Source organism: Plecotus auritus (assembly GCF_963455305.1).
Source record: "Plecotus auritus genome assembly, chromosome: 11".
Lineage (NCBI taxonomy): Eukaryota > Metazoa > Chordata > Mammalia > Chiroptera > Vespertilionidae > Plecotus > Plecotus auritus.
Window position 1 is genome coordinate 57,046 of NC_137777.1, and position 13,173 is coordinate 70,218.

At 48.8% G+C, this 13,173-nt stretch overlaps 1 pseudogene across 1 annotated transcript; it reads left to right on the forward strand.

Annotated features, from left to right (window-relative positions):
- The first annotated feature begins 307 nt into the window (after window positions 1-307).
- LOC308236770 (NEDD8-conjugating enzyme UBE2F-like) lies at window positions 308-1,351 on the forward strand (annotated as a pseudogene). The gene has a single exon. The product of its transcript is annotated as an NEDD8-conjugating enzyme UBE2F-like (transcript).
- Window positions 1,352-13,173: the final 11,822 nt, after the last annotated feature.

Sequence of the window (13,173 nt, forward strand, 5' to 3'; positions counted from 1 at the left end):
GGGAAAGGGGTGTGGGGGGTGTGGGAAGAGACTGGACAAAAATCGTACACCTATGGATGAGGACAATGGGGGCGAGGTAAGGGCAGAGGGTGGGGTGGGAACCGGGTGGAGGGGAGCTATGGGGGGAAAAAGAGGAACAATTGTAATAATCTGAACAATAAAGATTTAATAAATTAAAAAAAAAGAAGCTTCTAATTTCCAAATCAAGATATGCTTCCCGCCCGCTGCCCGGAGCCAGTGCGGCTGTGAGGGGCTGCGTCTCGCCGCCTACCGGCTGGGCATGGTGTTGGGCGCCGGGCCCCGCCTCGCCTGTCTCGAGGTGCCCAGGGTAAAGGCAGCAGTAATGCTGATGCTGGCGAGCAAACTGAAGCGGGATGATGGTCTCAAAGGGTCCCGGACGTCAGCCACAGCCTCTGACTCTACTTGGAGGGTGTCTGTGAGAGACAGACTGCTTGTTAAAGAGGTTGCAGAACTTGAAGCTAAGTTACCTTGTACATGTAAAGTGCATTTTCCTGATCCAAACAAGCTTCATTGCTTTCAGCTAACTGTGACCTCAGATGAGGGTTACTACCAGGGTGGAAATTTTTAGTTTGAAACAGAAGTTCCTGATGCATACAACATGGTGCCACCCAAAGTGAGATGCTTGACCAGGATCTGGCACCCCAACATCACAGAGACAGGCGAGACATGTCTGAGTTTACTGAGGGAACATTTGATCGACAGCACTGGCTGGGCTCCCACGAGCACATTAAAGGTTGTTGTTTGGGGATTAAACGCTTTGTTTACTGATCTTCTGAACTTCGATGACCCACTGAATATCAAGGCTGCAGAGCATCACCTGAGGGACAAGGAGGACTTCCTGGTACAAAGTGGAAGACTACATGAAGCGATACGCCAGATGATAGGAGGGGCGCTGCAGCATGGACTGTGCTAGAGGATCGTCTCCAGCTCTCGAGGGGCCCTCCATCTCAGTCCTCGCTTCCCGCAGACCCTGACTCTGCTGGGTCCTGTGACATGTCCTGCGGAGGAACCTCTTGACGACTGCCCATTGTAGACAGAGTTCCACATAAATACAGCAAGAAAATGCGTTTGGGCTCTAAAGAGTTGTCTGCTTGCCTTAACATGTTTACTTTGTGAACCTGTACTGTGTAGGCTGAGGAAATGCTTGAGAAGTTGTAATGAACTCAGAACCGGAGCTTGCTTCTTACCTTCCCCCAAATCACTTTCCTGCACAGCAATGCCAATGACCTGCCAGGAGCTGGCAGATGGGTGGTCCCGAGCCCACTGCAAACTGATTGGATGCGCAGTCTCTTATCTCCTCCCATGAATGTCAGCCCTGCCTCAGTGTCTGAGGCTTCCCAGAATGCAGTCATTCACTGTACATCTCTTACTGAAATGCGTATTTTATTTAATGTAAGTATATTTTGGAACAGATTTGTAATTTGTACAATTTAATGCTTTAATTATTTTTTCCTGAAAGGGTGAAGAGAGACCGACTCCATGTTCCCTTTGTTCCATGTCCTCCACCTCGCGGAGTCAGGTTCCCACCCTAGAACCTCTCCAAGAGCCCAACCCACACTTTTGAATTAGCCAATAGAAATGCAAGAGGAAAGTAAGCCGTGCCCTGCCCCCATGTGCAACCTGACCCCAACCAATCAGTGGAGGCCACACTACCTCACCCCTCCTACCTCTCCCAGGACCCCTATAAATCAGCGCGTTTGGGGTCTGGGGTTCTCTCTCTCCACCTTGCCGCTGCGCCTGTGTGTGTGTGTGTGGGCCTGAGCTCGAGCTAGCTCGATTAAAGGCTCTTTGCTTTTGCATCGGACTCGGCTCCCTGGTGGTATTTGGGGATCACGAAATCTGGGCATAACATTCCTATTCTCCTTTAGTTTATATTTTCATTGTATAGAGCAGACAGAAAGATGTTGGGTCAAGCAATTATTGAAGAGAAATACAAAGAAAATATGAAAGACAAAAAAAAAGATATGCTTCCCATATACTCATTCACTTTAATTTCAGAGCCGGCATTTTCTAATTTCTGCATGCAAAATATTGACATAGGTACCCCCAAAAAAACTGCATTTTGGGCCATTTCTCAGTTAATATTTTCTAGTTAAATCTTCTCATTTCTGTAAAGTACTTGCAAGTAAAGGCTTCCTATCAGGAGTATTAAATGAGGGCTGGGGTCTTGGGAGCTTCTTGCCTTGGAGGCACAATCTCCCATGTTAAATTATTTTATTTTAGGATATGTGTAGTCTGAGCAAACTGTAGACATGTTATGTAGTGGGTCAAATGTGGCCTCAGTTTCTCTCCCGGCTGTCTAAAACCACAGGAAAGTTTCGGGGCCCGGGCAGACCAAGCCTTATGGTGGCCCCCTAGATGAGCCATTTAGTTAACAGTTGCGTTGGGACTTCCCTATGGGGCTCCCGCATTTCTGACACCTCCACAAAGATGCTTAGTCACCTAAGAACACCCCAGAATCAGACTATTCAAAAAAAAGAAAGAAATGTTGGCCCTTTATCTTCGGAGCTAAATGAGTTCAGCTCATTTATACGGCGAAGGTTGTTTTTGCTCAGACTCAGCAATTCCAGTTGAAAAGCCAAAATCAAAACCAGCCACCCATTGTTTTTCCTCCAGTCCCGCCTTAGCCTGGGTTCTGTCAACCCCTAACCTGGGTTCTGTCAACCCTGGTTCCACCTCGAGGACTGTAAACACAGCTCAGATACAGTCAGAGCCTCTGCCAAAGCAAGGGAAGGTCCCGGATCCAAGACACAACTCACCCACATTCACCCAATGGGCGGAGAACCGGCGGGCTCCCTTTGCTGGATCCTAGCACCGAGACCGAGTCGAAGCCAAACTGTCGACATATGCCAGGTAGCAGAGACTCAACTAATTGACATAATGCTCCAGAGAATGGCGGGTTACATTTGTATTTATACATTGCCGTCAAAGGAGGGACCTAGGTGGGTTACATGAAATTCATTGGCGATAGATTAAGGAGGTGGGATAAAGCAAAGTGGAGGAAACCCTGGGATTGGATAAAAAGTGAAATGATGGACACATACTTAGGTGGGTGCAGGAACAATTAACGTGATAATGAAGGGATTTGTGGCATCAGTCCTGGCGCCCACCACATTTGGTTGCGCCCCAAGGGGTCCAGAAAAAGGGAAGTTACCAGTTATCCAGATATTTCAAGGACATGTTATCATAGATGCAAAAAGACAGATAGGCTCAGTTAAGGTAAAGGTTGACCTTGTCAGTGAAGATACCGGCCTAGGACATGACTACCCTCCACAACTGCTTTTAGTTGAAGTTTAATTTCAGACCATCCTTTGTGGTGACTTTAGGTCTCTGAGTTTGCAAGACCGCCATGCAGGCCTCCCCTGAGCCATCAGGTCAGCGTGTGGTCCCTTTCATCCACACTCTGCTGATACCTTGACGCTAACACATAGCTTTTCCATGACGATTACAATTAATCAACAATAATGCCGGACAGAAGAATATCCAGGAATGGAGGGAGTGCTCTCAGGAATGGTGGTTTCCCACGTGGTTGTATCCATTTTAACTCAAAGGAGGAGACGGCACTGATTACTTGAAATCCGTGGCTCAAACACTGGGGAGGTGGGAGAGAGCGAAGCACAGAGGCCTCTGGAGTGGGATACAAAGAAAAAAGTAAAACCTTAGGTGGGTGCAGGATACTTAAGAGTCAGCCATTCACAGGATCACAATAACAATACAGCCATTTCTACTCTGCACCAGGGGCTGGGACTGCGCCCTCAGGGGTCCGGAGAAATGGAACTTCAAAGTGACAAGGACATTTCACAACAGGTCCTCTCATAGGCAAAGGACAATGAGCCGCTAAAGACGCAAATGACTCGTCCTCAGGGAAGACATTGCCCGAGGACATGGCGACCCACTAGCAACTCCTTGCCATTGCAAGCTTTGGCTTTAAAGGCCATCCTTGGGGCTTACTTTTGGTCTCTGCAGTTGGGGAGGCTGACAAGCAGCACTTCCCTCACTGACTCAGGGAAACCTGCCTGGAAACCATACATGAAACACATCCACCAGTCACCGTACTACATGATAGATCCTCCCTTCCCCCAAATGATGGACAGAGTATGACGTAAACTGCACCTGCGGCCTGGACATTCCTGAGCACCTAACCAGGCACCTTATATGGACTATACATTGAACCGCCAATCAGCACCTGCCAAATACCCTAAGCCCCCGATTCCTAAGTACCTAAGTGCCTAATCATGTGCCTTATATGAAACCACCAATCAGTGTGTGCCGAGTACCCTAAGCCCCATCCCTTCCCGTTCCTCCCCTCAAAAGGCGTGTTCACTCCTGCACATGTGCTCTCTTCCTTTGCAAGGCAGCCCGGCAGGGTCCTTCTCCTCGAATAAAGCCTGTCGTCCTGGCTTTCGGCCTCTGTCTCATCTTTCACTACAAACACCCCATCTGCTTTCTCCTAATACAAAGTGGTCAACGCGCTTCCATGGCATTAGGAAGTGAATCCAACGCAGCACTCAATCCTGGGATTCAAACCACATCCTGGGCGGGGGGGGGGGGGGGGGGCGGGGCGGGGGGGTTGGCTATGGGCGATGCCAACATTTCCAATGTGAGCGAGCACTTCATTGTACAAACCTTACATACACCACACACCCCATGAGGTACTCACCACAGGTACTGAAACCCCTGGGCATATGTGGGCTTCCAACATGAAGCCTGGGGCGGGGCGGGGGGGGGGGGGGCACAGGGCCACAGTGGGTGGGACCAGGAAAGCTAGCCTCCTGACATGGATGGTGGAGATCACCTCCCAACACCATCACTCATTCCAGGGAAAGAGGTTCACATTCTTCACATATAAATGCCATCATTTACCCAATGACTCACAGACTGTCTCTTCCACCTCACACATCATCCAACTTCATTTCAAATCGAAAAAGGGACCCTCCACACAGGCAGCTCGTGACAACATTTGGGGATGCTCGGCTCGGTTCTAAGACGGTTGGGTGGGGGGAAGGCTAAACTACACAGAAGAATGGACAGGGTGACACCTGCCTCAGGGAACGTACCTATTACGAACACACCTTTTGCCTTAGCAGCACCTGAGCTGGGGGGCGCTCACAGGATCCCTCCTTTCACACGCCCGCTACAAAGGGGCACATCTGGCCTTAGTGTCCGGTCAGTATCCTGACATCATGGAGCAAATGGAAATCCCTCCATCAAAAAGCTATACACCAACATTTCTCCTCGGCGAGGACTTGGCGCCATCTTCTGGGAAACACGGGCAAGGGCTTTACAACTGGAGTCCGCTCAGCACCACGGACAGAGACACAATGGCTCGCACAGAGGTTCCTGGGAGGAAGTTGGCAACAGTACGATGCTCTGCTCTCCTCCATCATTCAATTCCAAAGAACATACTTGCAATCCGAATGGATATTTCTTTAAAAACGAACAACAAAATATTATTTTTGTAGCATAATATTCACACACAGAGTGCAAGAAAAAAACTACCATGCAAACCTTTAACTTTCAAAAAAGATCGCTTCTCTTTCGTCACTTTATCTCACACACAGGTAGTGAGTTTGGCCTTTGAACTTCACAGGATTCAGAAAAATCATCAACGATGACGCGTTCACATTTAGGATACGGAAAATGAAACATCAATCCTACTTTATCACATGAGAAATTCAACTGCAACACCTATGGATGCCACATGCTGCCAGCAGGCACAGGAGAACATGTTTATTTAGACTCAGGGCGGCTAGGAATTGTTTGAATTTTACATCTTTAACAGTCAATAGGAGTAGTATCCCGCTGGTGCTCACTGGTTACAGCATCAACTTACAAGATACACAACTCAACACTCTCTACTTTTCTTACAAAGGGCAAAAAAACAGAATCTTGGTCAGGATGGCAGTCACCTGACAGGGAACTTCCATACAACAGTCTCCGAGACACCCCTCCCCCGCTTGGCAGGGATGGGAAGGAAGAAGTGCACAACCCAGAGCCGTAACAGTGACTTCTGGGAATTCTTCCTCATCATGGATTCTATCGCAGAATGCATATTTCTTCTCCCTCTCTCTTTGTTTTATGAAGTAATAACCTTTTACTTTAATAAAAAAACACTCTGTTTCAACACCAACCTATTCCGCAGAATGTTTTTCTCGAGGCACTAACACGTTCCCATGATAAAAACTGCCTGCGTCTAGCAAAACCCTCAGGATAGACAGCCTCCCCAATACTGGCTGCCCCTACAGTGGCGGTCTCCAGGGTACAGACGGCCTCATCAGGGACAGCCTTGCCTCCCCGGTACGAAATAACTAACTGCCTCCAGAATGGCGGCCTCCAGCTCGATGGCTGGCTGCTTTGGTCATGGCCGCCTCCAAGAAACTGGCTGCCTCAATCACAGCGGCCTCCAGGTCCCTGGATGCTTCAGGAATGGCCGCCTCTCGCTGACGATCGCGGGAATAACATGTTCTCACGATACCCCTGCTATTCAATGGACAGACTGGATGCTCCAGAATGGCGGCCTCCTGGGGACTGACTGCTTCAAGAATGCCCGCCTCCAGGTGAAGAGTTCACATCCTGAAGGTATCGGGTCATGATGCCAGTGCAGCAGTCCCTAAGGCCTCCCTTGGCAGGGCTGGGGCGGAAAGAGGTGACAAGTCGACACCCGTGACTTCAGTCCACTCAGCGACGGGATGGTTGCCGCCCTGGACAGCCTCCATGATTTCCTGGGTTTCTTTTTTGCTTTTTTTCAGGCGAGATTTTTTGGGACCTGAAACTTCAGCACCAAGGACAGAAGCACAATATGTTATTCCTGGAATGGCCACAAGAGGGCAGCAGAGGATCGCTTTTGCGCAGGAATTGCCTGACAGCGTCCTTGCAAGTTTGCTCATCCAAGCATGCTCTCTTTTCAGTCAAAAGACAAGAAAAACCCTTGGAAATCCGTTACCCCAAAATGGCAACTTTCATCGTCTGCGCCTCCTCATGCCCAATCACAGTACTTAGGACAGAGGGGACTCCTAAGCGTTAGGTCCCTCCCTGGAATTTACCTGAGCCTGCCTCTAACACTGACAGCCTGTTTTCTTTTGAACAACACCGCTAGGAGTCTCAGTTCTATAAATTGTAAAATTCACACCCCGGCCCTCTTTGTGTGTGTCTGTGTGTGTGTGTGTGTGTGTGGTTAATCCTCACACAAGGGTATTTTCTTCTTTGATCTTTCAGAGAGAGCGGAAGGGAGGGATAAAGCACACAAGACACAGATAGAAACATCCATGTCACGGAGAGACATCTATGATTGCTTGCCTCCCGTACTCGCAGGGGATCAAACCTGAAACCCACAAACATGTCCTTCACTGGGAATCACACAGGGAACCTTCCGGATGCAGGCACACACTCTAACCAATGACCACACCGGTCAGGCCACATTCCTGGTTCCTACCTTAGAACATTCATGGCTGCCAGAACGAGCCATGACGCCTGGGCTCTGCCTCCAGAGAGACTGTAAGATGGGACTGCGCAGCTAAGTAGACGGAAAGGGAAGTGGTGCTCCAGATGCTGCTGTTCAGCTGCAGGACATGCTCCTGAAAAGTGGTCGGTACCACAGGAAAGGCTCCCTAATCTCCACCCCGCCTCTCTCTCCAATTGGGAAAAATTCATACTGCTTGCCCTTAAGCTGTGACCTAATGTGGGTCTGGGTCCCAAAACCAGTCATTTTACAAGGCATGTGGACGCAAATTATCTAAGGAAACATCTTCTTCATCATACAAAATTTAAGGATGGTTTTGGATCATTTACTAAAACTTCTACGCTGTTCCATTAATTTACATGACAATGAAGGCAAAAAGAAGTTAGGTATTTGGAATACATACGTTCTGGGACATGGTGAAGCGGGCTGATATTTAGGAAAAGGGCAACACACTTGGAAGGTTAGAGAATCTCTAAAAATAAACCCACAACCAATAGCACATGTACAGCTGGGGATGCTCAATAGGCTCCTGTGGGCAGCTTGAAGACCTAAAGCTGAGGCCTTTAGGCTGACGTTCCCTTCCTAACACCAGGGATCGACATGGAAATCTCTGAGGAAGAAATGGGGGAGACCTATAGGTTCTTTCTTCACTCTTTCCGTCAGCCGGAACCCACCTACATAAGCACCTACGTCACTCACATGGAGCACATACACAGCAGCAATGAAGTGAAACACTAAAAAAAAATTAAAAGAAATATAACAATTCCTGACCTTTACTTGTGGTAAATAAATAATAAAAAACATAAAGCACCTATATACATACATAAAAATGACGGAACTTGTTTTTTTAAATAAATAAATGGGAGATGGCGACGTAACCACAAAACGATGTACCTCAAGTCCGATGTAACCCGGAGGACTGCCTGTATTTACAAGTTTTACACCCTTCTTAGAACCTAGAATAGTAAATTAAGCCCACAGAAATTAGAAGGAACTGTGCATGCACAGTTGTCTGGAAAGTTATGTACTTAAAACAGAAGCAATTTTTAACTCTTGTGCTAGTATTTTGACTTAATTGTAGTATTCTGAATAGTTTAAGTGAGCTGCAACAAACAAAAGCTATTTTCAATTTAGAAAAAAAAGTACTAGAGGAAAACATGGAATAGTTTAAAAAGCATAAGAACCTAGATTGTTGTTCTAGAGGCCTTTTCTTTGGTCACCTAGTTCAGTCTCTTGACACTCAGAGCGGGGAAATTATTCCAAACGTTTTCGACCCAATTCACTCCTTTAATTTGCACTTCTTCACTTCTTCATGCGTAATTGCAGCAGTTCTGATAGAGGAAATTCTCAAAAACTGATCTTAGGCTGGGTCTGCATTTACAATGTTCTTTTGGACATGGAACAAACCTCTTACGGTCTTTTTTTATTAGTAATAAACTTACCATGTTTATAGCTACCACAGTCATTGTTGGAAGACCTAAGCTAAGACTCAGCTCTGCTCCTGAGAGGCTGTGAGGTTGGCCCTCGCAGTGCTCACGTAAACTGGGACCGGAACTGCACACTCCTAAGTCCCGTGTCCAGTCGAGGGGATGTGCTCACGGAAAGGTAGTCCCACGGGAATCCCTCACTTAAATTGGCACCTGAGACTTGTGCCCCAGAAGCAGTCCAGGCACACGTTCCTGGTCCTCACGGGCTGGCCCTGGGACCCCAGGCACCTCGGGAAGGCCGGGGCTTGCACTGAAGTCAGCCTCTTGGTCCCTATGGACTACACACCCCCAACTCTGCCCCCGCCTATGCACCTGTGTGCACAGGCTTACGTGCTCACACTCATCCACACATGCCCTATCACGCTCACACTCACTGACCGCTCCCTGAAGCCAGTCGTGCCAGACTCCGCCCTCCCCTCCCACAGTCCAGGCAGCAAGTGTTGAAACAGCCTCTTCCTGGAGGCAGAACCTCCCCTTCCCCACTGCTGTCCCCTGCCCTGCTGTCCAGTCCCCTCTGCCTGTTTGGGCCCCTCCCACTCCCCTGCTGTTCCAGGTTCTGGGTCCTCCCAGCAGAACACTGAGAACAGGCAGATCCTGGCTCACACGCATTCCTGCTTCCCTCCTCTTGGACCTCCAGCATCTTCCTCCTGCCCCTTCCCAGAAACTGTAGAGAGAGGCCCGGAGCTGGAGAGGTGCAGGCTCACACACAGTAGGGCCTAGGAGTCCAGCTCTCAGCGGCCAGGCCCCTCCTGGGCCAAGTTTATTTGGGGAGACTGGAGGTACCCCAGGTTCTAGGCCAGGCATCCAAAGCCATGCCCTCTCCACACCCAGTCCCTCCTGCAGAGGCACCCCCTCCCGTGGCCCAGGGCCCTGGTTCCCCTTCAGCGACGATAGCATTGCCTCGTCTGCCTTGGGCCAGTGCTCTTTTGTGGGTTGGTGGCACGTGTTGGTGGCACAAGTTGGCCTGCACAGGGAGGGGGCTGTGTCGGTATCCACAGAGAGGTCCAGCTCGGCCTGCTGAGTCCCGGGGTGACCTTGGTTGGTCTGTTTCCAGGGTGCCACCTCCCTCATCAGCTGTCTGCCCCTGGTTATGGCAGGGCCCTCACCAAGGATGGTGGTGAGAACCCTAGAGAGGCTCCAAGAGCTCCAGGGATGACAGGAGTCTCTGTAGGTTCCCCTGCCCCTACCTCCCCCGTGTACTGGCCCAGGATTCTGGGGGTGTTTGGACAGAACTGTGTGTTGAAGCATAGCCCCTATCTTCCTAGCTTGTGCAGGAGGCAACCAATGGATGTGTTTCTCTCACATCAATGTTTCTGTCTTTCCCTCTCTCTTCCGCTATCTCTAAAAATCAATGGAAAAATACACAACAAAAAGAATGGATAGGGCACCTGGATGGTGGCTCAGAGGGCAGACAGCACACTCCCATCTCTGGTCTTCAAATGCATCTTCCCCAGTGTGTTGTGCTTCTCAAGGCCAACCTGCTCCAGGGACTTTCTGTGAAGCCCAGCAGCATGACACAGCACTCAGCTGTGTGCTCCTCCGTAAGAGTGGGAGGAAAACATCCATGTGAGACACTGATTGGCTGCTTCCTGAGCACAGGCTCCTACCAGGCCTGGGGTGAACCTGAAACCCAGGTACATGCCCTTGACTGGGAATCAAACCAGCCACCCTTTAGTGTGCGAGCACATTCACCACTGAGCCACTCTGGCCAGGGCACTTACTTTCTTAAAGCTGTTTACTCTCCCAGAAGCCAGTGAAGACCTCGATGCAGGATTAATGTGGTTACTTCAGGAGCAGCAAGATGGGAACAGGAGGAGGGGGGGCCACATCAGATAGCCAGCCAGGAGCATAAAAATGTGCAGGCCCTCTGTGAGGCCGCACCCACCAGCCTTCACATTGTGTCCTGGCACAATAAAGTAACTGATGAGAGAAATAGTACCCAACAGGTAAGGAGAATCACTCCACGAGTGTTGGGACTAACCCTGGAGGCTCAAGCATCATTCAGGATAAGAGATGGGGATGAGGCTGGGGGGTGAGGTGGGTGGTATTGAGCAAAAAAACAAAAACAAAACAAAGACAGAGAGAAACCAAGATGGCGGCATAGGTAAGCACCTAAACTGCTGCCTCGCACAACAATTTCAAAACTACAACTAAAAGACAGAACGGACACCATCCAGAACCACAGGAAAGCTGGCTGAGTGAAAATTCTACAACTAGAAGGAAAGAGAAAAGCTCACAGAGAATTGGAGGTACGGCAAAGGGGCTTTGTGCGCGCAGAGAGGAAGGGCAGCTGAGAGCCTGGCTGACTTTCTCTGGCGGAAGGGGGAAGGAAGCCTCCGACCGCACTGAACCCCAGTTCTGACTGCACTGAACCCCAGTTCCGGGTGAACCCCTGGGGACCCACGCTCTTACGGGGGGAGTCTGGACTCTCGGGCGGAGACTCGGGAGCCGGGGAAGGCGGAGGACTGAAAGTGCGCACGCGCGCACGCCAGTGTGCACAAAGGCTGCGGAAGTTGCCACAGGCTTTCCCTAGTGGAAGGGAGTCAGAGGATTCTGACTGCACTGAGCCCCAGTTCTGACTGCAGTGAACCCCAGTTCCAGGCGAGCCCCTGGGGACCCACACTCTTGTGGGGGGAGTCTGGACTCTCAGGCGGAGACTCGAGCTGGGGAAGGCGGAGGACTAAAAGCGCACATGCATGCAAGGGCAAGGCTGACAGGAAGCCAAGACTGAGACTCCACCCCATCCAAGCTGAGCACAGAGGCTATTGCAATTTGGCAAGTCTAATCCTATAAGGCTGTCTCCAGCACCGAACTTCTCCCAGCATAGACACAGCTGATCCTTACAGCCAACTGGCCCGGAGGTCAATTCTTCCCAGTGATACCAACAACAATAAAGACTTAATTACAACAAGGCTGTACACACAGTCCACAAAGGGGTGCACCAAGAGTGTCCACCTCAGGTTAACTGGGGAAGCAGACCCACTGGGCCAGATTGGAAACCTAGCACAAATATCTACCTTACCAACTCAGGGAATCAGTGAAAATGCGGGGTCAAAGAATCAGATCACAAACGAAAGAAATGGAGGAAAACAAACGACTGGATATAGAATTCAAAACCACGGTTATAAGACTTTTTAAGAATATCCTAGAAAAGGCCGATAAATATAACGAGACCCTCGAAGATATGAAAAAGGACCAACTAGAAATTAAACATACACTGACTGAAATAAAAAATATTATACAGAGACCCAGAAACAGAATAGAGGAACACAAGAATCAAGTCAAAGAATTGAAATACAAAGAAGCAAAAAACACTCAACCGAAAAAGCAAAAAGCAAAAAAAAATCCAAAAAGTTGAAGATAATGTAAGAAGACTCTGGGACAACTTCAAGCGTACCAACATCAGAATTATGGGGGTGCCAGAAGAAGAGAGAGAGCAAGATACTGAAAACCTTTTTGAAGAAATAATGACCGAAAACTTCCCCCACCTGGTGAAAGAAATAGACTTACAAGTCCAGGAAGCCCACAGAACCCCAAACAAAAGGAATTCAAAGAGGACCACACCAAGACACATCATAATTAAAATGCCAAGAGCAAAAGACAAAGAGAGAATATTAAAAGCAGCAAGAGAAAAACAGTTAATTACCTACAAGGGAGCACCCATACGACTGTCAGCTGACTTCTCAACAGAAACTATGCAGGCCAGACGGGAGTGGCAAGAAATTTTCAATGTGATGAATAGCAAGAACCTACAACCAAGATTACTCTACCCAGCAAAGCTATCATTCAGAATTGAAGGGCAGATAAAGAGCTTCACAGATAAGAAAAAGCTGAAGGAGTTCATCACCACCAAACCAGTATTATATGAAATGCTGAAAGGTATTCTTAAAGAAGAGGAAGAAGAAAAAAGTAGAGAAAAATTATGAACAACAAATACTTATCTATCAACAAGCGAACCTAAAAATCAAGTGAATTAAAAACCTGAGGAACAGAATAATCTGGTGAATATAATAGAATCAGGGGCATAGAAAGGGAGTGGACTGATAATTCTCAGGGGGAAAGGGGTATGGGGGGTTCATGAAGAGAATAGACAAAAATCATACACCTATGGATGAGGACAGTGGGGGGGAGGTAAGGGCAGAAGGTGGGGTGGGAAATGGGTGGAGGGGAGCTATGGGGGGAAAAAGGAGAAATAATTGTAATAAT